Source organism: Balaenoptera borealis, assembly GCF_965194805.1.
Source record: "Balaenoptera borealis genome assembly, chromosome: 7".
Taxonomy (NCBI): domain Eukaryota; kingdom Metazoa; phylum Chordata; class Mammalia; order Artiodactyla; family Balaenopteridae; genus Balaenoptera; species Balaenoptera borealis.
Genome location: NC_138864.1, coordinates 83,026,736 through 83,052,558, shown reverse-complemented (window position 1 = coordinate 83,052,558; position 25,823 = coordinate 83,026,736). Strand labels below are relative to the sequence as shown.

Below are 25,823 nucleotides of genomic sequence, written 5' to 3'. Positions count from 1 at the left end.
CAGACTACTGACCTCAGGGGCCTGGAGATGAGCACCGGGAAGGGAGTCCCGAGACCTGCGCTCTGGCCCCAGGTCAGTCACCACGAGCTGTGTGACCTTGCGTAAGTCACTTTACATCTCCGAGATTGGCTTCCTCACCGAGGGCTTCTGTATCCCCCAAGCCACCTTCAGTTCTGCAATTTCCTAGCTGCTCTTTACTTCGCTCCCGCTCATCCCGCGACAGCCCACTCCCCAGCGAGACCCCAGCCTTTTGTTCTGGGGGTGAAGTGGGGAAGGGAGGAAGGGAGAGCTTGGCGAAGACCAGGCCCGGGCGGCCTTGTCGCCAGGGGCCGCTCAACGGAGAGTCGGGTCGGGGGAAGTCACCAGGCAACCCCGCGGTGACCTCGTTCCCTCCGCGGTCCCGTTACGGCCGGGCCCTGGAGACGCCGCGCGGCGGGCAGCGGGCGGCAAGCTCCCGGGCAGCGCAGCGCATCGCCCCGGGCTGGGGGCCCCCGGACACCCGCATGCGCGCACGCAGCACGCTGCCCCCGCCGGCGTTTCACTCCGCTCCGGGACGGCCCGAGCGCCCGCAGCTGCGGCTCGTCCCTCCTCCCTCAGGCACCGACCCGGGCACGCGCGCGGAGCCGCTACCTGCCGCTGGCCGTGCTGAGGACAGGACAGGATTCGTCTCTGGCCGACGTCCCCGCCGCCGCCGCCTCTAGGCTCCGGGCTCTGTCCCGCAGGGTCCGTGCTCCAGGCGGCGCCGCTGGGGCCAAGCTGCGCTGGGTGCTGCGCTCGGTGAGCGCCGCTCACTCCCCGGCCGCCAGCTCTGGGGCTGCCGGGACGCGGAGGCGGGGCCGTCGCCCCCACCTGCTCCTCCGGCTCCTGCCTGGGAGCCGCAGCCGGCCCGCGCGCAAGGACGCGGCCCGGGCGGGCGGGGTCGCTCTGGAACCCGGGAGGCGGGTCCTAGCCGCCGGGCGCGCCTCTGCCTGACGGAGTCCCAGGTCTAAGCTGAGGAGAGAGTCTAAGCTTGGGGCCCAAGGCTGGAGTTCCCCAGGTAGGAGGGGCTGTGATGCGAGCGACACCCGGCCCAGCACCGCCAGGCTGGGGACACTCCACTCCTTCATCAATTTATTCCAAAATATTTTGAACCCCTCCTGTGCTCCAGGCGGCGTCAGAAGCGGTGGGGACAAAAGAACGAGATCGTCTCGTGCCCTTGCGGAGTTCACGGTGTAGAAAAGGAAACAACTAATGGACAACTACACTGCAGAGCCAAGAGGGAGCGGTCATAGAGGGGGCCCGGAACCAGACTTGGGGAGGTCAGGGAAGGCTTACTGGAGGAGCTGGTGGCTAAAAGAACTGAAGGATGTGCATGAATTATCCGGTTGGAGTGACCTGGGGAGGTAGATTGTCCCAGGTGGAGCCGAAGGGGAGAGGGAGCCGACTGTCTGAAAACTGAAGGGTCTGAGGAGCCGAAAGAACTTGGTATGGCCACACTTCACGTTCAGACCCCTGGAAAGATGCAGAAAGATTGTGTCTGAGGCTGGATGTATTCCACTAGGAGCATGATTGGTTGGTGAGGATTTGGTGAGGATTTTGAATCTCCCACGTGCTGCGCATTCCCGCTAGTGGAGGAGCTAAGAGGATACTCGTGGACCGTTCCCTGCAATTTACCTGAGCATCTGTGAGCCAGGCACTCTGCAGGACCCTTAAGATGTGCTGTGGAAGGAGGCAGTGTCTCTACGCAAAAGGAGCTACAAGTCTGCAGTGGGGGAGAGACCTTTACTCAGCGCTTGGATGAGGTGCATGGGAACACAGGTGAGAGAGCAGTTAATGCTGGTAGGGAGGGGGATCTCACACATGGATAGCAAACTGTCTCCAGCTTCAGGTTCTGTAGCAGCTGCTGTCAAGGTACGTTGCCCAAGCAGACCTTAGCTGGTTTCTTAATTACTAGTGTTTACAGGCTGACAATGTGTAGGCTTATATTTACAGCAAGGATAAATAATTCACTCCTGATGCTGTTCCCTTCTGTGTTGTCAAGAACATGGGCTTCTGTTTGACTTAGGTGAAGAAGGTGTAGTCAGTGGAAGCCAATGAGGTACTTGCTTCCCACCTGTTTGTCCTGTGCAACTCATGCCTTTCCTCCTTTAGAACCAAAATAAATGGGCATGGGCATGAAATCTGAAAAACTGTGCTCAACCTAAAATTCATAAACCGTTTTGCACAGATGATCACTAAAAGAAAAACATCTGAAACATTACCAGACAGTTTCCTTCTTGGGATCCCTAATGTGTATTCTCATTAAATACAAAACTACTAGCATTCTAATACAAAAGGAAGGAAAGATAAAATAGCAGAGAAGACATTTGAATGAGCCCAGAGTTCCCACCAGGTCTTCTGCTGAATGGCCCAAGCAGGAGTTAGTCGAATGGAAAGGCTGTTATCTTAAGAGATAGGTATGAGCTGGCGTGGATCAAATAATTTGTGCAAAAAGGCTACTGGTTGGAAAGGATGGAGAAATGGTGAGTGAGGAAAATATTTGGAAAGTGGAGACATTTGTGCTGAAAGCTTCAGGTGCCCAATGTCTCATATCCATGTGAAGTAACTGTGCCATTGGTGCCTTGGTTTTTTTTGGGTTTTTTTTTGTTTTTTTTGTTTTTTTAAAATGTGAAATGGGACTTTTTTTTTTTTAAGTATTTGTTTATTTATTTATCTATGGCTGTGTTGGGTCTTCGTTTCTGCGCGAGGGCTTTCTCTAGTTGTGGCAAGCAGGGGCCACTCTTCATCGCGGTGCGCGGGCCTCTCACTATCGCGGCCTCTCTTGTTGTGGAGCACAGGCTCCAGGCGCGCAGGCTCAGTAATTGTGGCTCACGGGCTCAGCTGCTCCGCGGCACGTGGGATCTTCCCAGACCAGGGCTCGAACCCGTGTCCCCTGCATTGGCAGGCAGATTCTCAACCACTGCGCCACCAGGGAAGCCCTGGTGCCTTGTTTTTATGGACATTAGAGAAGGATCCATTCCCCCTGGCTCCACCAGGATGTACATAACTACAGGACAGCACTAGCTATTCCAGGTGGATGATACAGGCATACCTTGGCGATATTGTGGGTTCAGTTCCAGAACACTGCAATAAAGCAAATATTGCACTAAAGTGAGTCACATGAATTTTTTGGTTTCCAGTACATATGTTTACACTATACTGTACTCTATTAAGTGTGCAATAGCATTATATCTAAAAAATGTACACACCTTACTTTTAAAAAAAACTTTATTGTAAAAAATATGACTGACCATCATCTGATAAAGCAAGGTTGCCACAAAGCTTCAATTTGTAAAAAAAAAAAAAAAAAAAAAACAATATCGAAGTGCAATAAAACAAGATATGCCTGTATTTGTTTAGTCACAGGTACTGTAAGTCACCTTCCTAATAGCCAAACCCTTTTCCCTTTCCTCGCTATAAACAGAACTGAGGATTATGATTGGTCCAATACTACCATGACAGTCCCATTCCTGATTTCCCAGTCTTTCTTGCAGCTAAGGAAGTCATTGACCGGGTTCTGGCCAATGAGTTGAAAGAGGGAGTTGGCGGGTGGGCTCCTGAGACCTCCTTTGCTGGCTCTGACTTTCCATTTTTCATGTTCTTTGTGCCTTGAACACAAATGAGATGGCTAGTGATGCTGCAACCAGATTACAACCAAGAGACAATGAACATGAGACCAAAAAGCCAATACAATCAGGATGGCAGAGTGGAAAATAGAGCAAGTGTGTATGGTACTTCTGGGCCTTCAGATGAAATCCAGCAACAGCCCACCTCTGAACTTTTTATGTGAGAAAACTAGCCCTTGCTAGTTTAAGCCACCGAGACTGAGTTTTCTATTCCTGTGGCCAGATGTATTTCTAGCTGATACCGTGGCCAGGTAAAGGGCAAACATCTCTTCTCCTCCTGCTCACCAAATGCCTGCAATAGCTCACCTTTCACACTTTCTCCTTCTAAACTTATATTTATATCTGCCTTGACTTATTAAGCTCTTCAGGAGAACAGCACTGTAGAAATCTTAAATGTTTTATACATGTATCCACATCCATTCCTCAAGAATTTGTAGAGCAGCTATTAGATGGTGATAATGTACTCGGTCTAGGGGCGCTAAAACGGATTCACAGCCCTGCCTCCAGGGAGCTGACAGCTTAGCAGAGGACACGGCTTGTAAATAGAGTATTACAGTTCCCTGGAGAGAGGGATAATACAGGAGAAGAAATGATGAACACTGCCTGATGGAGGGGAGAAGGGAGACAGTAATGCCTGAGCTGGGCTTTCGTGGATGAACTGGAGTTTCCCATCAGAAACTGGGGAAGGGAAGCCATTTCAGGGAAGAGAAAATCTGAAAGAGGTTGGTGGCCCAGGAGCCTCAAACTCCACATGTCTGAAATTGAACTCACGGTCTTCCTACTAAACCTGACCCATTCTTGGTGTTGCCCATCTTTCCATCCATCCAACCCAACCACCCAACAAACCCTCAGCTCCCTTTCCCTCATGGCACCTCCCCTCGGTGGATTTTGCCTCTTGGCCCCATCTGGTTCTACCCTTCCGCACCAATGCCACCTGCCACTAGAGCCTGTCACCTCTCTCCAGCACTTCCACAGTTGCCTCTTAGCTGGTCATTCTGCAACGTGCTGCTTCTCTCTTCCAAACCAGTATTCACAGTGTGGCCAGAGATGGTCTTGAAACTCAAAGCTGATCTTAACTCCCATTATCTGTAATTTCATTTTTTTTGCTTTGCTCTGATGATAATAACCAAGGTCCTGAGCTTTGTCTGAAGGCACTCACAGTCTACAGCATGACTTGCTCAGCCTTTTCCCTCTCCCTTGATCTCTTTACTCCAGTCGTGTTGGCCTGCTTTCAGATCCTTGAACAGGTAATGTTCTTTATTGTCACTCGCCCTTTGCACATGCTTTTCCCTCTTTGAAGAGAACATCCCCAAAATGAACTCCTCATTGTTCAGATCTCAACTTAACTCATCCATCACTTACCTGGAATTCGACAATGTCACCTTCCACTATAAGAGCTCATAATCCCATGTAACTTTCTATTGCAGCATTTATTACAGTTGTAATGATGCCATTATTGGTTTGATGATTTGATTAATGTCTGTCCCCCAGACTAGACCATGGTATCCGTGACTTCAGGAACTATCTCTGTCTCTATTGTATCCTTATCTCACAGAACAGAGACTGCTGCATAGTAGGCCCTCAACACACGTTTGTTGAGTTATGAAAGAAATGAACAAATGAGGCTTGGAGTCTTGAGCTAAGTATTTGAAAGTCTATGTATTTTTTAACTTTTAATATCAACCTGATTGAAAAGTAATTTATATATAAAAAAATGTACTCATTTTAAATGCCAACAAATATGTTCTCTGATGTAACCTCTACCCTTATCAAATATTTCAAAGACCCAAAAAGGTCCCTTGTGCCCCTTTGCAACCAGTCCCTACTCCCAGTCCCAGGTGACCACAGAACAATTATTGATTAGTTTTGTCTTTTCTAGAGCTTTGTATATTGAATATACATGATATACTCTTCTTGTGTCTGGCTTTTTTGCTCAGCATAGTGTATTTGAGCTTCATCTATGTGTTTTGTGTAATTTATTCCTGTTTATCGCTGGTTAGTATTTCACTGTATTTCACAATGCCAGTATTTGTTTATCCATTCACCTGTTGGTGGACATTTGGGTTGATTCCAGTTTTAGGCTGTTACAATTAAAGCTGCTTTGAATATTTGTGTATAAGTCTTTTTGTAGATAAATGTTTTTATTTCTTTTAGGTAAATACTTAGGAATATAGTTTTAAGAATCATTAGCATTTAAAGATAAAACCTTGGAGTCACAATGAAAAACTACTTCACACCCACTAGGATGCCATAATTTTTAAAAAAGGAAAACAACAAGATGTGGAGAAGTTGGAACCCTCATACATTGATGGTGGGAATGTAAAATGGTGCTGCAGAAAACAGTTTGATGTTTCTTCAAAAAGTTAAACATAGAGTTACCGTAAGACCAAGAAATTCCAATCCTAGGCATATACTGAAAAAAATGGAACACGGGAGTTCGAATAAAACTTGGACCTGAAAGTTCATAGCAGCACTATTCACAATAGCCAAAAGGTGTAAACAACCCAAATGTCCATCAACAGATGAATGGGTAAACAAAATGTGATATATCCATATAATGGAATATTATTTGACAATAAAAAGGAATGAAATACTGATACATACTACAACATGGATGAGCCTTGAAAACATTAGGCTAAGTGAAAGAAGCAGACACAAAAGGCTGCAAATTGTTTAATTCCATTTGTATGAACTATCCAGAATAGGCAAATCCATGGAGACAGAAAGCAGATTAGTGGTTTCCAGGGGCTAGGGGTGGGGGAAATGGAACGTAGCTGCTTAATGTGACCAGGGTTTCCAACTAGGGGGTAAAAATGTTCTGGAACCAAATAGCTGTAATGATTGCACAACATTGTGTATGTACTTAATGTACTTAATGCCATTGAATGGTATACTTTAACATGGTTAAAAGAGTAAATTTTATGCTATGTATACTTTACCACAATAATGATGATGATGATGATGGTAATAATAATAATAATAAAAGTTACAACCGGACTTCCCTGGTGGCGCAGTGGTTAAGAATCCTCTTGCCAATGCAGGGGACACGGGTTCAAGCCCTGGTCCGGGAAGATCCCACATGCCACGGAGCAACTAAGCTCCTGCGCTGCAACTACTGAGCCTGCGCTCTAGAGCCTGCAAGCCACAACTACTGAAGCCTGTGCGCCTAGAGCCCGTGCTCTACAACAAAAGAAGCCACCACAATGAGAAGCCTGTGCACCGCAACAAAGAGTAGCCTCTGCGCGCCGCAACTAGAGAAAGCCCCGCGTGCAGCAACGAAGACCCAACACAGCCAAAAATAAATAAATAAATTAATTAATTAAAAAAAATAGGTACAACCTAGAGGGGTGTGAGGGTCTTGGGCAGTGGTTCACACCCTCTGCAAAGACTGCTGCATCACCCCATACATCACAAGCCCATAGCTGGCTGAGGGTGGGCCTACCTGTCAGGTAGAATTTAGCCACGAGTCTTCCGTGCAAGTTTCTGCCTAGGGAGGAGGCTTCACCTTGCTGAGAGTAAGAGTTAAGAGGCATGGCATTCTATCGCTTAACATCAGACTGGGGCTGATTCCTGCAGGTTCCTGGGATGGCTGAGAAACGACTTAATGAGCACAGCACAAAAAAGAGAGCAGGCAGTTCTATTTAAACAGCAACACTGTGCCAAAGAGTGCCCAAGGGAATAGTTTACTACCAGTGGATGCCGTTTAATCCCATCGTGCTGCCTCCCAAAATTCTACTGTTCTTCCAAAATGTGCTGTAAACACCCAAAGATTGCAGTCTACCTTTCTTGCTTCCAGAGTAAGAATAGAGGAAGGTCGAGGCCCATGGAGAACACAGGATTTTACTGAACAGGCAGAGAAAGAGGATCCAACTCATGAAGGAAGAGGGAGAGAAGGGAAAAAGAGAGAGGAAAGAGCCTGGAGAGAAGGGGGTACAGAAACCAAGGAGAGAGAAGACGTGGCCGACAGCATCATGCTGCACGGAGGTCCCATTCAAGGGACGAGAAATGTGACAATGGGAGGTCATCGGTTACCCAAGCAATTGCAAGTTCAGTGCAGTAGAACACGCAGAAGCCTGATCTTAGTGGGTTGAAGTATAAGAAGTTGCTGAGGGAGTATTGACCATACTTTGAGTGTGCATTATTTTTTCAGAAACTTCGACCAAGAAGAGGGGACAGAGGATTAAATCTAGAAGAGAATAAACAATCAAGGGAGAGTAGAGACTCTATCATATTGTAGGTTAAGAGAAAAGACCCAGTAGAGAAATGATTTCAAGATTTAGGAAAGTGAGGGAGTTGGAAATGTAGCAAGGTATTTTCTGAAGTACCTTTTTAGACTCATTCTTTGAGAAACTGAGAAGGGATTTGCTGAACAATATTTCACAAAGTTTTCAAAACCTTTAATTCTTCTAAGTACATAACATAAAATAGTATAAAAAACCTTGATCTTGGAGACAAAAGATGTGGATTCAAGCCATTATCAACTAGCTGTGTGATGTTCACTATTTCAATAGCTTGTTAGATTTTCAAAATCTTAATTCTTTCATCTGCAAAAAGGGGGCAGTGATTTCTGCCATGCCTCAGAGTCATTATCCGAATACCAAGAGGGGAATTCCATGAAATTCATAAAATTGAAAACACTTTGTTTTACTATTAGGGCCACAGAAATGTAAAGAACTTTACCTGTATTACTGTACCATATTTTAAATTAATCTGCATTCACTGGAAACAACAACTAAAAGAAAATTATTATTTATTTATTTTATTTTATTTTATTTCATTTTTAGGTCTTTTTATTAGTTATCTATTTTATATATATTAATGTATATATATATATATATCAATCCCAGTCTTCCAATTCATCCCACCACCACTGCCCTGCCCCGCTTTCCCCCCTTGGTGTCCATATGTTTGTTCTCCACATCTGTGTCTTTATTTCTGCCTTGCAAACTGGTTCATCTGTACCATTTTCCTAGATTCCACATATATGCGTTAATACATGATATTTGTTTTTCTCTTTCTGACTTATCTGACTCTGTATGGCAGTCTCTCGGTCCATCCACGTCTCTGCAAATGACCCAATTTTGCTCCTTTCTATGGCTGAGTAATATTCCATTGTATACATGTACCACATCTTCTTTATCCATTCATCTGTCGATGGGCATTTAGGTTGCTTCCGTGACCTGGCTGTTGTAAATAGTGCTGCAATGAACATTAGGGTGCATGTGTCTTTTTGAATTATGGTTTTCTCCCAGTAGTGGGATTGCTGGGTCATGTGGTAATTCTATTTTTAGTTTTTTAAGGAACCTCCATACTGGCTGTATCAATTTACATTCCCACCAACAGTGCAACAGGGTTCCCTTTTCCCCACACCCTCTCCAGCATTTATTGTTTGTAGACTTTTTGATGATGGCCATTCTGACTGGTGTGAGGTGATACATCACTGCAGTTTTGATTTGCATTTCTCTAATAATTAGTGATGTTGAGCAGCTTTTCATGTGCTTCTTGGCCATCTGTAAGTCTTCTTTGGAGAAATGTCTACTTAGGTCTTCTGCCCATTTTTTGATTGGGTTGTTTGTTTTTTTAATATTGAGCTGTATGAGCTCTTTATATATTTTGGAAATTAATCCTTTGTCCGTTGATTCATTTGCAAATATTTTCTCCAATTCTGAGGGTTGTCTTTTCGTCTTGTTTATAGTTTCCTTTGCTGTGCAAAAGCTTTTAAGTTTCATTAGGTCCCATTTGTTTATTTTTGCTTTTATTTCCATTACTCTAGGAGGTGGGTCAACAAAGATCTTGCAGTGATTTATGTTAAAGAGTGTTCTTCCTATGTTTTCCTCTAAGAGTTTTATAGTGTCTGGACTTACACTTAGGTCTTTAATCCATTGTGAGTTTATTTTTGTGTATGGTGTTAGGGAGTGTTCTAATTTCATTCTTTTACATGTAGCTGTCCAGTTTTCCCAGCACCACTTATTGAAGAGACTGTCTTTTCTCCATTATATATCCTTGCCTCCTTTGTTACAGATTAGTTGACCATGGTGCATGGGTTTATCTCTGGGCTTTCTATCCTGTTCCATTGATCTATATTTCTGTTTTTGTGCCAATACCATATTGTCTTGATTACTGTAGCTTTGTAGTATAGTCTGAAGTCAGGGAGTCTGATTCCTCCAGCTCCGTTTTTTTCCCTCAAGATTGATTTGGCTATTTGGGGTCTTTTGTGTCTCCATACAAATTTTAAGATTTTTTTGTTCTAGTTCTGTAAAAACTGCCACTGGTGATTTGATAGGGGTTGCATTGAATCTGTAGATTGCTTTGGGTAGTATAGTCATTTTCACACTATTGATTCTTCCAGTCCAAGAACATGGTATATCTCTCCATCTGTTTGTGTCAGCTTTGATTTCTTTCATCAGTGTCTTATAGTTTTCTGAATACAGGTCTTTTACCTCCTTAAGTAGGTTTATTCCTAGGTATTTTATTCTTTTTGTTGCAGTGGTGAATGGGATTGTTTCCTTAATTTCTCTTTCTGACCTTTTGTTGTTAGTGTATAGGAATGCAAGAGATTTCTTTGCATTAATTTTGTATCCTGCAACTTGTCCAAATTCATTGATTAGCTCTAGTAGTTTTCTGGTGGCATCTTTAGGATTCTCTATGTATAGTATCATGTCGTCTGCAAACAGTGACAGTTTTACTTCTTCTTTTCCAATTTGTATTCCTTTTATTTCTTTTTCTTCTCTGACTGCCGTGGCTACTTCCAAAACTATGCTGAATGATAGTGGTAAGAGTGGACATCCTTGTCTTGTTCCTGATCTTAGAGGAAATGCTTTCAGTTTTTCACCATTGAGAATGATGTTTGCAGTGGGTTCATCATATATGGCCTTTATTATGTTGAGGTAGGTTCCCTCTATGCCCACTTTCTGGAGAGTTTTTATAATAAATGGGTGTTGAATTTTGTCAGAAGCTTTTTCTGCATCTATTGAGATGATCATGTGGTTTTTATTCTTCAGTTTGTTAATATGGTGTATCACATTGATTGATTTGCCTACATTAAAGAATCCTTGCATCCGTGGGATAAATCCCACTTGATCATAGTGATCCTTTTAATGTGTTGTTGGATTCTGTTTGCTAGTATTTTGTTGAGGATTTTTGCATCGATATTCATCAGTGATATTGGTCTGTAATTTTCTTTTTTTGTAGTGTCTTTGTCTGGTTTTGGTATCAGGGTGATGATGGCCTCGTAGAATGAGTTCGGGAGTGTTCCTTCCTCTGCAATTTTTTGGAAGAGTTTGAGAAGGATGGGTGTTAGCTCTTCTCTAAATGTTTGATAGAATTCACCTGTGAAACCATCGGGTCCTGGACTTTTGTTTGTTGGAAGATTTTTAATCACAGTTTCAATTTCATTACTTGTGATTGGTCTTTTCATATTTTCTATTTCTTCCTGTTTCAGTCTTGGAAGGTTATACCTTTCTAAGAATTTGTCCATTTCTTCCAGGTTGTCCATTTTATTGGCATAGTGTTGCTTGCAGTAGTCTCTTAGGATGCTTTGTATTTCTGCAGTGCCTGTTGTAACTTCTCCTTTTTCATTTCTAATTTTATTGATTAGAGTCCTCTCCCTCTTTTTCTTGATGAGTCTGGCTAATGGTTTATCAATTTTGTTTATCTTTTCAGAGAACCAGCTTTTAGTTTTACTGATCTTTGCTATTATTTTCTTTGTTTCTATTTCATTTATTTCTGCTCTGATCTTTATGATTTCTTTCCTTCTGCTAACTTTGGGTTTTGTTTGTTCTTCTTTCTTTAATTCCTTTAGGTGTAAGGTTAGATGGTTTATTTGAGATTTTTCTTGTTTCTTGAGGTAGGATTGTATTGCTATAAACTTCCTTCTTAGAACTGCTTTTGCTGCATCTCATAGGTTTTGGATTGTTGTGTTTTCATTGTCATTTGTCTCTAGGTATTTTTTGATTTCTTCAGTGATCTCTTGGTTATTTAATAATGTATTGTTTAGCTTCCATGTGTTTGGGTTTTTTACATTTTTTTCCTTGTAATTTCTTTCTAATCTCATAGCGTTGTGGTCAGAAAAGATGCTTGATATGATTTCAGTTTTCTTAAATTTACTGAGGCTTGATTTGTGACCCAAGATGTGATCTATCCTGGAGAATGTTCTGTGTGCACTTGAGAAGGAAGTGTATCCTGTTGTTTTGGATGGAATGTCCTATAAATATCAATGAAATCTATCTGGTCTGTTGTGTCATTTAAAGCTTGTGTTTCCTTATTAATTTTCTATCGGATGATCTGTCCACTGGTGTAAGTGAGGTGTTATTGTCCCCTACTATGATTGTGTTCCTGTCAATTTCCTCTTTTATAGCTGTTAGCATTTGCCTATGTATTGAGGTGCTCCTATGTTGGGTGCATATATACTTATAATTGTTATGTCTTCTTCTTAGATTGATCCCTTGATCATTATGTAGTGTCCTTCCTTGTCTCTTGTACCATTCTTTATTTTAAAGTCTATTTTATCTGGTATGAGTATTCCTACTCCAGCTTTCTTTTGATTTCCATGTGCATGGAATATCTTTTTCCATCCCCTCACTTTCAGTCTGTATGTGTCCCTAGGTCTGAAGTGGGTCTCTTCTAGACAGCATATATATGGGTCTTGTATTTGTATCCATTCAGTGAGCTTGTGTCTTTTGGTTGGAGCATTTAATCCATTCACATTTAAGGTAATTATCGATATGTATGTTCCTATTACCATTTTCTTAATTGTTTTGGGTTTGTTTTTGTAGGTCCTTTTCTTCTCTTGTGTTTCCCACTTAGAGAAGTTCCTTTAGCATTTGTTGTAAAGCTGGTTTGGTGGTGCTGAATTCTCTTAGCTTTTGCTTGTCTGTAAAGCTTTTGATTCCTCCATCAAATCTGAATGAGATCCTTGCTCCGTAGAGTAATCTTGGTTGTAGGTTCTTCCCTTTCATCACTTTAAATATACTGTGCCACTCCCTTCTGGCTTGTAGAGTTTCTGCTGAGAAATTAGCTGTTAACCTTATGGGAGTTCCCTTGTATGTTACTTGTTGTTTTTCCCTTGCTGCTTTTAATAATTTTTCTTTGTCTTTAATTTTTGTCAATTTGATTAATGTGTCTCAGCATGTTTCTCCTTGGGTTTATCCTGCCTGGGAATCTATGTGCTTCCTGGACTTGGGTGGCTATTTCCTTTCCCGTGTTAGGGAAGTTTCGACTATATTCTCTTCAGATATTTTCTCTGGTCCTTTCTCTCTCTCTTATCCTTCTGGGACCCCTATAATGCGAATGTTGGTACATTTTATGTTGTCCCAGAGGTCTTCTTAGTCTGTCTTCATTTCTTTTCATTCTTTTTTCTTTATTCTGTTCCATGGCAGTGCTTTCCACCATTCTATCTTCCAGGTCACTTATCTGTTCTTCTGCCACAATTATTCTGCTATTGTTTCCTTCTAGTGTATTTTTCATTTCAGTTATTGTATTGTTCATCTCTGTTTGTTTGTTCTTTAATTCTTCTAGGTCTTTGTTAAACATTTCTTGCATCTTCTTGATCTTTGCCTCCATTCTTTTTCTGAGGTCCTGGATCATCTTCACTATCATTATTCTGAATCCTTTTTCTGGAAGGTTGCCTATCTCTACTTCATTTAGTTGTTTTTCTGGCATTTTATCTTGATCCTTGATCTGGTTCATAGTCCTCTGCCTTTCATTTTGTCTGTCTTTCTGTGAATGTGGTTTTCATTCCACAGGCTGCAGGATTGTAGTTCTTTTTGCTTCTGCTGTCTGTCCTCTGGTGGATGAGGCTATCTAAGAGGCTTGTGCAAGCTTCCTGATGGGAGGGACTGGTGGTGGGTAGAGCTGGGTGTTGCTCTGGTGGGCAGAGCTCAGTAAAACTTTACTCTGCTTGTCTGCTGATGGGTGGGACTGAGTTCCCTCCCTGTTGGTTGTTTGGCCTGAGGCGACCCAGCACTGGAGCATACAGGCTCTTTTGTGGGGCTAATGGCAGACTCCAGGAAGGCTCATGCCAAGGAGTACTTCCCAGAACTTCTGCTGCCAGTGTCATTGTCCCCGTGGTGAGCCACAGCACCCCCCCGCCTCTGCAGGAGACCCTCCAACACTAGCAGGTAGGTCTGGTTCAGTCTCCTATGGGGTCACTGCTCCTTCCCCCTGGGTCCTGGTGTGCACATTACTTTGTGTGTGCCCTCCAAGAGTGGAGTCTCTGTTTCCCGCAGTCCTGTCAAAGTCCTACAATCAAATCCCACTAGCCTTCAAATTTTGATTCTCTGGAATTCCTCCTCCTGTTGCTGGACCCCCAGGTTGGGAAGCCTGACGTGGGGCTCAAAACCTTCTCTCCAGTGGGTGGCCTTCTGTGGTATAATTGTTCTCCAGATTGTGAGTAGCCCACCCAGCGGTTATGGGATTTGATTTTCTTGTGATTGCCCCCCTCCTACCGTCTCAATGTGGCTTCTCCTTTGTCTTTGGATGTGGGGTATCTTTTTTGGTGAGTTCCAGTGTCTTCCTGTTGATGATTGTTCAGCAGTTAGTTGTGATTCCAGTGCTCTTGCAAGAGGGAGTGAGCACACGTCTTTCTACTCCACCGTCTTCCACCCATGTCTGAAAATTATTATTTAAAATGAGAAATGTTGCTGGTAACTGTCCTCAGCTTTACAAACCCCCTTATGCGATTTCAGAGTATCTCCCTTTATCCACAAAAAAGGTCACCTTACTTTACACTGTGGGTAAAAGGGACAGTTGATGTGGTGTAGGAAGAAGTGGGTAATGGACCTTCTGGGGTCCCTCCTCACTTCTATCCATATCTGTCACACTTCTATGTGACAGCTTTCTTCACCTGGCTTTGAAATGTTCTTCACCTGGCTTTTCTTGGCTCTTCTGTAGCCAATATGGTCCATTATCCTAAAGGCAAACTCTGCTTTCAGCTTCTTTGTTGAAATTATCTTCTGGGTTATAGTGATTACAATTTACCAAGGGCTTTCCCCAGTGTTGTTATAATGATCATCCTAACAAGCTATGGGTTTGGTCACCATATTTCAGATGATGAAATGGAAGCTCAGAAGTTAATGGGCTTGTGAAAGTCTCAGGGCTGGTGAGGGGTAGAATTGTGAATGGAAACCGATCTCATGTACAGGACTCTCAGGTCACTGCCCAGCATAGTGCCTGGTGTAGAACACATTCCTTGAATACATGGCTAGATGAATGGCTCATTCCCATCTCAGCTTAGTTGTGCCTAATGCAATCTCCATCATGGTAAGAGCTGTCATGCCATACTGGAAGCCTTTTAAAATGGATTTTATCCTCCTTCTGGGATTACTTGCTTCTTTTAATGGCACTAACACTCACCGATTCTCTCAAGCCAAAAACCTGGGTCATCCTTCCCTTCTCCCTGACTTCCACCTGATCCGTCACAAAACCATGTCCATTCTGCTTTCCAGACACGTTCTTTTCCTGGTCATTCCCTTCTGTTGCTGCTTTAGCTCAGGGCTGGTCCACTGCCATCATCTCCAAACTGGTGTCTCTGGCTCCAGTGTTCTCCCAGATCCTCCCAACTGTTCTCTACTCTGCATTCACAGTGATCTTCCTAAAGTGAAAATTTAATTACCTAATTCGCCTGCTTAAAATCCTTCAATTGCTCTTGTTTGCTTTTGAGGTAAAGCCTAAATAACTTAATATTGCATATAAAGTCCCGCAAAATTTACCCCTCCCACATCATCTCCCATCCCTCATCTTCCCTCTCCATATTACACTGTGTGCCAGCTATCCCAAAGGACTTGGAACCCCATGGATTCACCCTATGCTCTCCTGACTCTGCCCTCCCCCAAGCCATTTCCTTGTCTTGGAATACCTTTTCCCTCCTTGTTACCTGGAGAACTCCTCCTCATCCTTCAATATCAATGCTCCCTTACTCTAGGGAAGCTTTCTGAAACCTTGAGGTAGACCAGGGGGCCCTCTTCTGAATATTTAACGCTCTCTTCCTCTATTTGTACTGCAGCACTTAGAGTATGTTGTCATAGCTATTGATTTACTTGCCTATACCCTTAAGGGCAGAAATGGTATCATTGTCCCAATACCACCAGCACCTAGCACATTAGGTGTCATATAACAAGTCAGTAGTCAGTATATGTTTGAGTAATTAACAAAACAAAACAAAAAATCTGGGGACTTCCCTAGTGGTCCAGTGGTAAAGAATCTGCCTTACAATGCAGGGGACGCAGGTTTGATTCTTGTTCGGGGAACTAAGATCCCACATGCCGCAGGGCAACTAAGCCTGCGTGCCACAACTACTGAGCTTGTGCGCCTCAACTAGAGAGCCTGTGTGCCACAAACTACAGAGCCCACACGCTCTGGAACCCGCACTCCACAACTACAGAGCCCAGGCACTCTGGAGCCCACGTGCCACAAATAGAGAAGAGAAAACCTGCCGCCACAACTAGAGATAAGTCCATATGCCGCAGTGAAAGATCTCACGTGCTGCTACTAAGACCGACAAAGCCAAAAATAAATAAATAAGTAAATAATAAATCTTAAAAAAAAAAATATCTAGCCCTCTTTTTCTCACCTGTCCAGGGAAAATTCTGCACCTGAAAGACAACAGCTTAGAGGTGACAAGTCAGCTAACGGGGATGTTTTATTTCTTTTTTGGTGAGAAAGGACTCTGGCTAAACCTGCTTGGTGTGAAATCATGGAGCGATTTGGAACAGAATGATAGAATAAGAAAGAGTTTCTGAGCAATTCCTGGGTCAGATCTCAACTTTGTAGCTTTGTTCTTTTGTTTCAAGTGGTACAAACCTTTAAACAGCAGCCACACACATTTCAAATGTTAAAACAAAATTGTAGCTCAAGGTTAAATAAACACGCTTTAAAATTTTCTGACATTTTGGGCTGGCCGTGTTCATACTGCCATAACAGAGACGCCCTATTTGCAAGGATGATCAAGAATTGACTGTTTTTGAAAGTCCTGGAGTTGGGCATATTAAGATGATAACAAGGGATGGTATGTGACATGGTGTTAAATTGTTATTTAATGGCAACAAAGGAGAGTGACAACTTCTCTGTCTGAAAGGTCAGTCAACCAGGTGACGCAGCCAGGCCTTGGTTAGTCAATTCTTAAAAAGAGAAACCTTAGTCTTCCTCTTTTCATTTCTATAGGGTAACAAGTTCAAATACCAGATTAGTTGTGTTTGCCTGTTTTATTCTTAATAAGAATGAAAGACTGCATCCTGAAAACACTTGAAAAGAGATGATCACGAATCAAAGTACATTTTGTCATCAGCTGAAAGTATTTATCCTTCTTCTTGGCAATTCAAGGGAATAGTCAGGAAGCACTTAGTGAGGATGGGGGAAGGAATGACACTGGAAAAGGCTGCTGAGGAATGAAACCCCAGCAGGGAAGCCCAATTGTGATACCAAAGGCCATGTGACTCAGACCAGGAAAAAATGCATATGGGAATTTCAGGGTGTAACTCCCAGCATATCTCCACACATCCAAAATTCACATTATAACAGAGGAAATGCGAACAGGTGGAAAATATGCTAGAAGTTCCTTCAGGGTAATAAATAATTGTTCGTTGTCTTGAAGAGAAGAGGACCTGGAGGGGTGATGGGGAAGCCAAAATCTCTGAGAAAAAAACAAACAAACAGCTAACAGTGACTAAACAGGCACCATTCTAAGTGCTTTACTTGTGTCAATGAACTCATTCTCACAAGAACAATGGGTTCCACCCTCTGGCCTCTCCTCTTAGCCGCCACCCTACCCTGTCTCTGAGATCAGAGCTCACTGAGATCTCCCAGGTGTGGGCAAAGACCACACAGTGGTGAATCCATTAACAAACTCTGTTTCCTCCCCTTTCCCCCTCTCTCCCAGGCAGGCCAGCGATATGTCTTCTTTTGCTTTAAATAGAAAAAAAAAAGTTCTATTTGAGGTTTCTTTTATTTTGTCTTTAACGATAAAGTAATATATTTTCTTGGCTCCTTGTAGAGAGAATTTGGAAAACACAGAAAATTACAAAGAAGAAAATTTGCAGATAACCCATAATTATTCTACAACACAGACACAGATGATATTTTAATGCATTTCTCTGAAACACACACACACACCCATCCATATATATAACATGTGTACACACATGTTCTGCTTTTTTCACTTAACATTACCTCATGAGCGAATTTCCTTGTCATTACATAGTCCAGGGGTAAGACGGAGGGACCTAGGCATCTGAAGCTTGGCTGTGGTTCACTCCTCATTTCAGGGGTCAACCTGGGAGTGATATTACTCTTAAGGGCAACTGGGTCTCAAAATCCAGCGTTTATTTGGAATAAGATTGAGGGCTAACACCCACTCATATGTGGGAAGTATGCATCTGTAAAATGAAAAGACATTTCACTAGGTATCAAATCACAGTTGAGCAAAGAGAAGAAAGGTATGGAGCTCAGGTCCGGCAGAATGGAGCCCCACTTGTTCTTTCTCCTTCTTGGGGGTCAGCACGGAACCCCGGCTTAGCCAGTGAAATCAAGGAGAGAGGCTTGATGTGGCTCTTATTTTGCTCACCTCTGTCACACACACTTTAAAGGCCCATTAACTGTCTTCCAGTTGTTACCCACAAAGAGAAAAGCTTCCTGGGGCTCTTCAATCAACTCCTCTTTCAGAGAGAAAGAACATAAAGGAAAGTCTGGGTACTTTGGCACATGTAAAATAACACAGTACATACACATTCTGTTATCTTTATCAGCCCAGGAAAATGCTTCAGTAGCTGGATTTCTTAGTGACAAACTTGCACAATGAGTTTTCTAATAATGCTTATCTTTGGAGAGATGTTCTGTTAGTTGTCTCCTTCCCTGATTCAGTTTGACAGATTCTTTCCATTCATAATTTATCTCATTAATGGCTTTTGGCTGCTTTTTTTTTTTTTTTCATCAACAGTTAAACTGGGTTCCTAAGGACCCAGGAATTTAATAGTTTCGTACTTGATAAACGATTCCAGTGGATCGTTTGTTCTAAAGTCTTCAAATTGAATCAGTGAAACAGGGACAGAAATGCCCTCTGTGTGTGTGTGTGTGTCTGCTGTCTGGTGTCGACCTTCCTGAGATAAAATGACATTTCTTGTAGGTGCTGAGATTGAGATAGATAGACTTAGAACAGAGAAACTTTGATTTCTAGGAGGCACGGAATCAGTTGATAGCAGTGTTGAATTCCTAATAAGGATAAAATTAATCCAGATTAATCTATTAGTTTAGTTCATTTATTATTTTATCTCTCAATAATTTCAATGAAGGACACGACTGAGAAAGTTTGGATAATTTAGTAAAAGGACAACAACATGTCATTTGTTTTCATATTTTAAAATTGATTTTTTAAATCAAAGTGTTAATGTGGATAAGTTTTAAAATAATGCTAAAAAGCTTATATGAAAAATAGAATTTCCTTATTCCACCTCCCACTTTCCTCTTCTGCAGAAGCAACCACTCTCAAATCTTTTAGCTTTTTCTTTTTCTATCTATGTCCATATTTTAAATAATATGCATAAAATACTGTTGCTCGATTTATTGTTTTAGACATTATCCTCTAACTTCTATCATGGTAGATGGGGATCTAGCTTTTGTAATTGCTTTATTTTTTAATTTGTTTATTTGTATCTATTGTTAAATTTTCTTATGCCCTTCTCTAGTTTCTTAGTACAAATTTCAGATAAACTATCCGTTCTGTCCTCCTACTCCAGACTGAGCTGGTTGCCTCTTGGGCCTGCTAAGCAGCTGCCGTCCTGGGAAACTCTCACCTTTCCTCCCGTGCTGGATGTCCTGTTTCCTGGGAACCACATTTTCTTCCTTCTTGGTTTCTTCCCTAGCACATTCTTCAGTAGTTGAGACTTTACATACTTGACTGTTAGTTTTGCCAGGTATGGAACTCTAGGATGTGTTCTTCAAAATGTTGATGGTACTGATCCACTGTCTTCCACCTCCCAGTAGTGCCATTGGCAAGTCCATTGCTATTCTTAGCCCTGATACTTTTTTGGGAACTTGCCTCAGATCTTCGTGGGGTTTTTTTGTTTGTTTGCTTGTTTTGGTTTTTTGGGGTTTTTTTGTTTGTTTGTTTGTTTGGTATTTTTTTGGCCATGCTGCCCTTGCAGGATCTTAGTTCCCTGACCAGGGATGGAACCCGGGCCCCCTGCAGTGGAAGCGTGGAGTCCTAACCACTGCACCACCAGGGAATTCCCTCAGATCTTCTCTTTATGTCCAGTAATCTGAAATCTTTTGAGATGGGCTTTGGAGGGATCCTTTCTCATTCATTATGATTGATAATTGGCAGTTCATCAATGGGTAGATATGATTTCTTTGTACTAATTCTGTAATTTCCTCCTATCCTTTTGCTCTATTCACCCTTCATAGACTTCTTATTAATCAGAAATTGTACCCTGTAATAAAGACTGCTAGTTGCCTACCTAAATATTTACATCCTCCCCTTCTTCCTTAGTCGGAAAATACTTATTCGTTGCTAATGGTAAACTACCTAGAGGAAAGAACACATTTTCCAGACTCATTTGTAGCTAGACGGGACCACGTTACTAAGTTCTGGCCAATGAGATATAAGTGGAAGTTGGTATAGGATTTCTTGGAAAATGGCTCTTGGAGCTGACTTAGCTGGAAGAAGTGCCCTCTGTCCTTCCTGGATTCCTCTTTCCTGATACTGGAATGCAGACATGATGGCCAGAGCTCCAGCAGCTATCTTGGACCATGATACGAATTTGAGGATAAGAAGCCACATGCTCTAAAAGAGTAAAAAATAGGAGTCTCTCTGGAGCTGCCGTACAAACCTCAGCATGCCTACCTCCATTTAAGGGACAATAAACCCTTGCACATTTAAGTCACTGTTGTTTTAGATTTTCTGTTATATGTAGTCAAACCTAATCTGATACAGACCTTCTATTGATAGATTAATACTTTAATTTTCATATTGTTTTCTCTTAGTTGCTTTTTGTTAAAATGTCTTGGAGTCTTTCTCAAAATTTTCATTTTAATTTTGGCATTCACTTTTATAATTTCCAAGAGTTCTTTCTTGTTCTGTGATTGTTCTTGTTTCATGGATGTGATATCATCTCTTATCTCTATACTTTTTGGGGGGAAGTTTTCTTCTGTTTCTGGCACTGTTTCTCTTGTCTTCAAGATCCTAGGCACTCTCTCTCTCTCTCTCTCTCTCTCTCTCTCTCTCTGTATATATATATATATATCTATACACACACACACACACACACACATTGTCTGATTTAATCATTACAGCAATACAATGACGTGCACATTATTATTACCCCCACTTGTCAAATGAGAAAAAGAAGATACAGTGGGGTTAAGCAACCTGCTCAGAATGCTACCGTGGACAGTGAAGGGTCTGGAATTTATAAATAGGTCTGTTTGACTCCACTCCTAACTGTAGCACAAATATACTACGTGTACATAATTTTGCATTAATTTTCTTTTTAAGTCATGTTGTGTCAGACATTAAACATTTGGTATATATTTTTCTGGATTATTTTCCTCATGCATATGCTAATATTGACATTTTTGAAATTGGGGTATAATTTTATCCCAACTATGTTTTAAAATAAATTAACCATATTTTATATTTTGTAGTAACTGCCCGGAAGTTCATGCGTTCATTAAATCTTGATAGATCACCTACTCTGTGCAGGGAACTGTTCTGTCTCCGAGTAGGATAAACTCCACAGTACTCCCTCTCCCTTAGTCTTTAAGTATTTAATAGTTATAGACATGCAATCAGAGGATTCTACCTATTAAAGGATAAAACGAACCATCATGCTATTAGTTTGAACTTTTAAAAAGAGGCTTAAAAATATCTCTCACTAAGGAATTTTAAGACAAGTTTAAGACCATATCTGGCTTATCCCATGTAATGGATAAGCACATGGGGAATTTAATATCAAAGCCAAATATTTGGTCTCTGTCTTAATTTGTAGTACCTCCTTGAATCCTGTCTTCCCCATCTAGAAAATAAGGGTAATAATACAGCTAGCTCATGTACAGTTATGATAAAGAAATGAGAGACTATATGTGAAAGTCGAAACAATCCAGTCTTTGTGTTGATGAGGTAATTGAATTAGTGGAACAAGAGAATTCTAATCAGGTAAACAAGCAACAGCTAATTAGCTGACCAAACCAATGATCCCACTTCTTTCTGAAGCACAAGTGCTCACTTAGGATTGAAACTGCTGGGCTTCTATCTTAATTATGCATTATGGTTGTTTTTTTGGGACGGGTGTAGATTTGCAAATAATAATTCAAACCCCACATATGCTTAGCTGCTTTAGGAAGTTGAAATCAATTAGTCCTGAAATCTTCTCTATTCCTCACTCACTCTCCCTCCAGTATAAAGTTTTACTTGGTTTAGTGGCAAGTGAATATTTGTAAAGCTGCTTGACCATTCCTGGGTTTTGAATTCACTGGGGGTGAAATATGGCATGTGACCGAGTAAATAGTCAGGATTACACTTTATCTCTTTTCTTAAGGAAATAGGGTGGGAGAAGAGAAAAGATTGACAGAGCAATGTCTTCAGGGTTGTCCAGTGGGCCAGATTCTGATGACTCCAGCACAAATGTATCAGACACATTATTGAAATTGTCCACAAATTGCACCAAGTTTAAAACTCAGTAAATGCAAAAGCCGTTGGATAATGTCAGGTTTAATACAACTCAAAATACAAGATAGAGGACGGGGGGATAAAAGCAAAACAAGCTTTGTTCAATCTCAGAACATCGACTCATTGCATTCTGTTGGAGGAGCCAGATTTTTTCCTCTTTGAAATTATCTGGGAGAAAAACAGAGAAAGAGGATGGAACTCTGTTTTGTTTTTTTTTTATAATTGAAGTATAGTTGATTTACAATGTTGTGTTAATTACTGCTGTACAGCAAAGTGATTCATTATACATATATATACATTCTTCTTTTTATATATTCTTTTCCACTATGGTTTATCATGGGATATTGAATATAGTTCTCTGTGCTATACAGTAGGACCTTGTGGTTTATCCATCCTGTATATAAAAGAACACATCTGCTAACCCCAACCTCCCACTCCATCCGTCTCCCAACCTCCTCTTCCTTGGCAACCACTAATTTGTTCTCTATGTTCATGATTCTGTTTCTGTTTCATAAATAGGTTCATTTGTGTCATATTTTAGATTCCACCTGTAAGTGATATCATATGGTATTTGTCTTTCTCTTTCTGACATTTCATTTAGTATGATAATCTCTAGTTGCATCCATGTTGCTGCAAATGGCATTATTTCATTTTTTTTATGACTGAGTAGTATTCCATTGTATATATACCACATCTTCTTTATCCATTCATCTGCTGATGCACATGTAGGTTGCTTCCATGTCTTGGCTATTGTAAACAGTGCTGCAATGAACCTTGGGGTGCATGTATCTCCAGATATATGCCCAGGAGTAGGATTGCTGGATCAGGTGGTAGTTCTATTTTTAGTTTTTTGAGGAACCTCCACACTATTTTCCAGATTGGCTGCACCAACTTACATTCCCACCAACAGTGTAGGAGGGTTCCCTTTTCTCCACACCAAGAGGAGGAAAATCTGGGTTGTGTCCCCAAATGGACTCGAACAAGAAAATGTTTCTTAGAGACAGATATTCAAGTGCTGCTCAATTTGGTGTCTGCCATTCCTCAGATTGGAACATCCACTACACTATCTGGGTATAAGGTGTCTCCTGGAGTCCTTTTGTGGACCTGTAAGGTCACGTGGACTTGCTCTCACCATCTTGTGTGAGGACCTTGGCAGAGACTCCCAGCTCTGACATCCATCTTTATTTTGCTGATATTACTGCTTGGCTGCCCTCAGAAGATGGAATCATGGTTCATTTTCAGTTTGAGTAATGACAGGATTCACCATTTTCCACCACACAGGTTTGCAGGAGCTTTTAAAGAAATCGTTAAGGGTAAAATAATCAGAGGCAGAGATCTTAATGCACTCTCATTGACAGCTGCTCTTTCTCCAGCCCAGAAATTGAAAAGTTCTCTCTCCCCTTCACAACAAGTACATCTGAGAATATTTTCTATGTGGTCAAGTAACATCAAACTTTTAAAAAGCCCTGAGAGAGATGATAGGAAAGCATCAATCTTTGGACTAAAACTGAGAGCTTTTCAGATTTAATAAACTTAGACAGAAGGTGAAAAATCTCATTGGTCCATGGAAAATCTCCTCCCTGTCTCCTTCAGAGGGGATTGAGGTTGCCCAGAGAATGAGCCCTAGAGAAGCTTAGTAGCCCGGTCTAGGGAAGCCCCACCCCTACAAAGAAGGTCCCACTTCCCTGGATGTACACAGTAGCTTTAGAAAGGGTTTGGAAAGCTCTCCCCAGGGTTCTTCTCATTGGGTGGGCTCAGGGAGAAGAACATCGATTGGGCTTTGGAATCACAAGCCCTGAGTTCATGCCTTGGCTGCCACATTCCCTTGCGGAATTTTGGGCAAGTTGCCTGACCTTTGGGAAAGTCTCTTTTTCCTTGTCTGGATTTCTGGGGTTAGTGGCAGTAGTAAAAGCTATTTCATAAGATTGAGTGTGAAGTGTGGTGACATTTATGAGGACCCTTGTGGATAGCAGGTGCCTAATCAATGACCATGGTTATAATTATGCTACTTACTGTATTATTTACCTGCCCATTCAACAACTTGATTTGTGTGTTTTGTAATCATCTCAAACGTATCATATCCAAAATGGAACTCTATGTCCGTGATTCTGTTTCTGTTTCATAAATAGGTTCATTTGTGTCATATTTTAGATTCTACCTATAAGTGATATCATATGGTATTTGTCTTTCTCTTTCTGACATTTCATTTAGTATGATAATCTCTAGTTGCATCCATGTTGCTGTAAGTGGCATTATTTCATTTTTTTATGGCTGAGTAGTATTCCATTGTATATATACCACATCTTCTTTATCCGTTCATCTGCTGATGGACATGTAGGTTGCTTCCATGTCTTGCCTATTGTAAATAGTGCTGCAATGAACCTTGTGGTGCATTGCAGCACTTGGTTCCCAAGAGTTGGTTCCCTTCCACAGCATCCTTCCCCAAATGATCCATCTTAGCCTTCTCTATCCCAGCAAAAGGTGCCACCATCCCACAAGAGGCTTGGGAATTATCCTCGATTCCTCTTTCCATTAGCACCCACAACAGATCCAAGTCAAGCCTGTTCTGCCTTTAAAGTGTCCCCCAAATCCCAGTGCTTTTCCTGTCTCCACGGCTACCACCCTCGTCTGAGCCGCCATCATCTCTCGCCTGTATTACTGCAGCAGCCTTCCAAGTGGTCACCCTGCCTCCACTCTTGGCCTCCTTACAGTCCATTCTCCACGGAGCTGCAAAGTGGCTTGTTTTTTTTGTTTTGGCATGCGGGCTCTTAGTTGCGGCATGCATGTACGATCTAGTTCCCCAAGCAGGGATTGAACCCAGGCCCCCTGCATTGGGAGCTCAGAGTCTTACCCACTGGACCACCAGGGAAGTCCCCAAAGTGGCCTTTTTAAAAGGCAAGCCAGATCAGTTAACTCACCTCTGTAAAGCCCTCCAGTGCCTTCCAAACTTTTCCACAGCTACAAAACCCTACACTATCTGGCCTTTCTGCCTCTCCAACTTCATCTCCTACTTCCTGACTCATTATGCCCAGTCATGGTTGCACATCAGGTTTATTTGCATCTCAGGGCCTTTGCACATGCTATTGCCACATGCTGTTTGGAACACTGCCCCCCACTCCCCGTCTTTGCATGGAGGGCTCTTTCTTATTATTGAGGACTCTGCTCAAATATTACCTCCTCAAAGAAGCCTTTCTGACTCTCCCATCTGAAGTTGCTTTGCCTGTTTTTAAGAGCATACATTCCTCCACCTGACTTTTGAACATAAAACCAAGAGAGGGGTAGGATAGCAAGCTTCTTTTAGACCAGTGCTTTGTAGAACACTGTCTTAAGGGTATTAACAAAAAAGATAAAAACAAACACAAACAAACAGATGCCCCTACTTCACACAGACTGAAGGCTCGTATTTCAGCTAAAACAGGGCAAGCCTCCATCTGCTCTACCCAACTGTTGGCAGCCAATGTGGTGGGATGACAAGCGCTTGGACACTGGAGTCAGACAGTCCTGTGCTTCATCTTAGATCTGCC

The 25,823-nt window shown here is 42.1% G+C and overlaps 1 protein-coding gene and 1 long non-coding RNA gene across 5 annotated transcripts in view; one reads left to right on the top strand and one right to left on the bottom strand.

Moving 5' to 3' along the window:
- Nucleotides 1-820, bottom strand: part of WIPF3 (WAS/WASL interacting protein family member 3) — a 90,257-nt gene extending 89,437 nt beyond the window's left edge. The window contains exon 1 of one of the 3 annotated variants that reach the window (XM_082397985.1): nucleotides 631-820. The gene's annotated coding sequence lies outside the window, so the exon portion shown is untranslated. Of the gene's footprint in view, nucleotides 1-12; nucleotides 419-630 lie in introns of those variants that run through there. The other 2 variants (XM_082397982.1, XM_082397984.1) reach the window with 2 other exon arrangements.
- Nucleotides 821-1,708: 888 nt separating this feature from the next.
- Nucleotides 1,709-25,823, top strand: part of LOC309631555 — a 176,840-nt gene continuing 152,725 nt past the window's right edge. For both annotated transcript variants that reach the window (XR_014246354.1, XR_014246355.1), the window contains exon 1: nucleotides 1,709-1,797. This is a non-coding gene — a long non-coding RNA (uncharacterized lncRNA). The remainder of the gene's footprint in view (nucleotides 1,798-25,823) is intronic.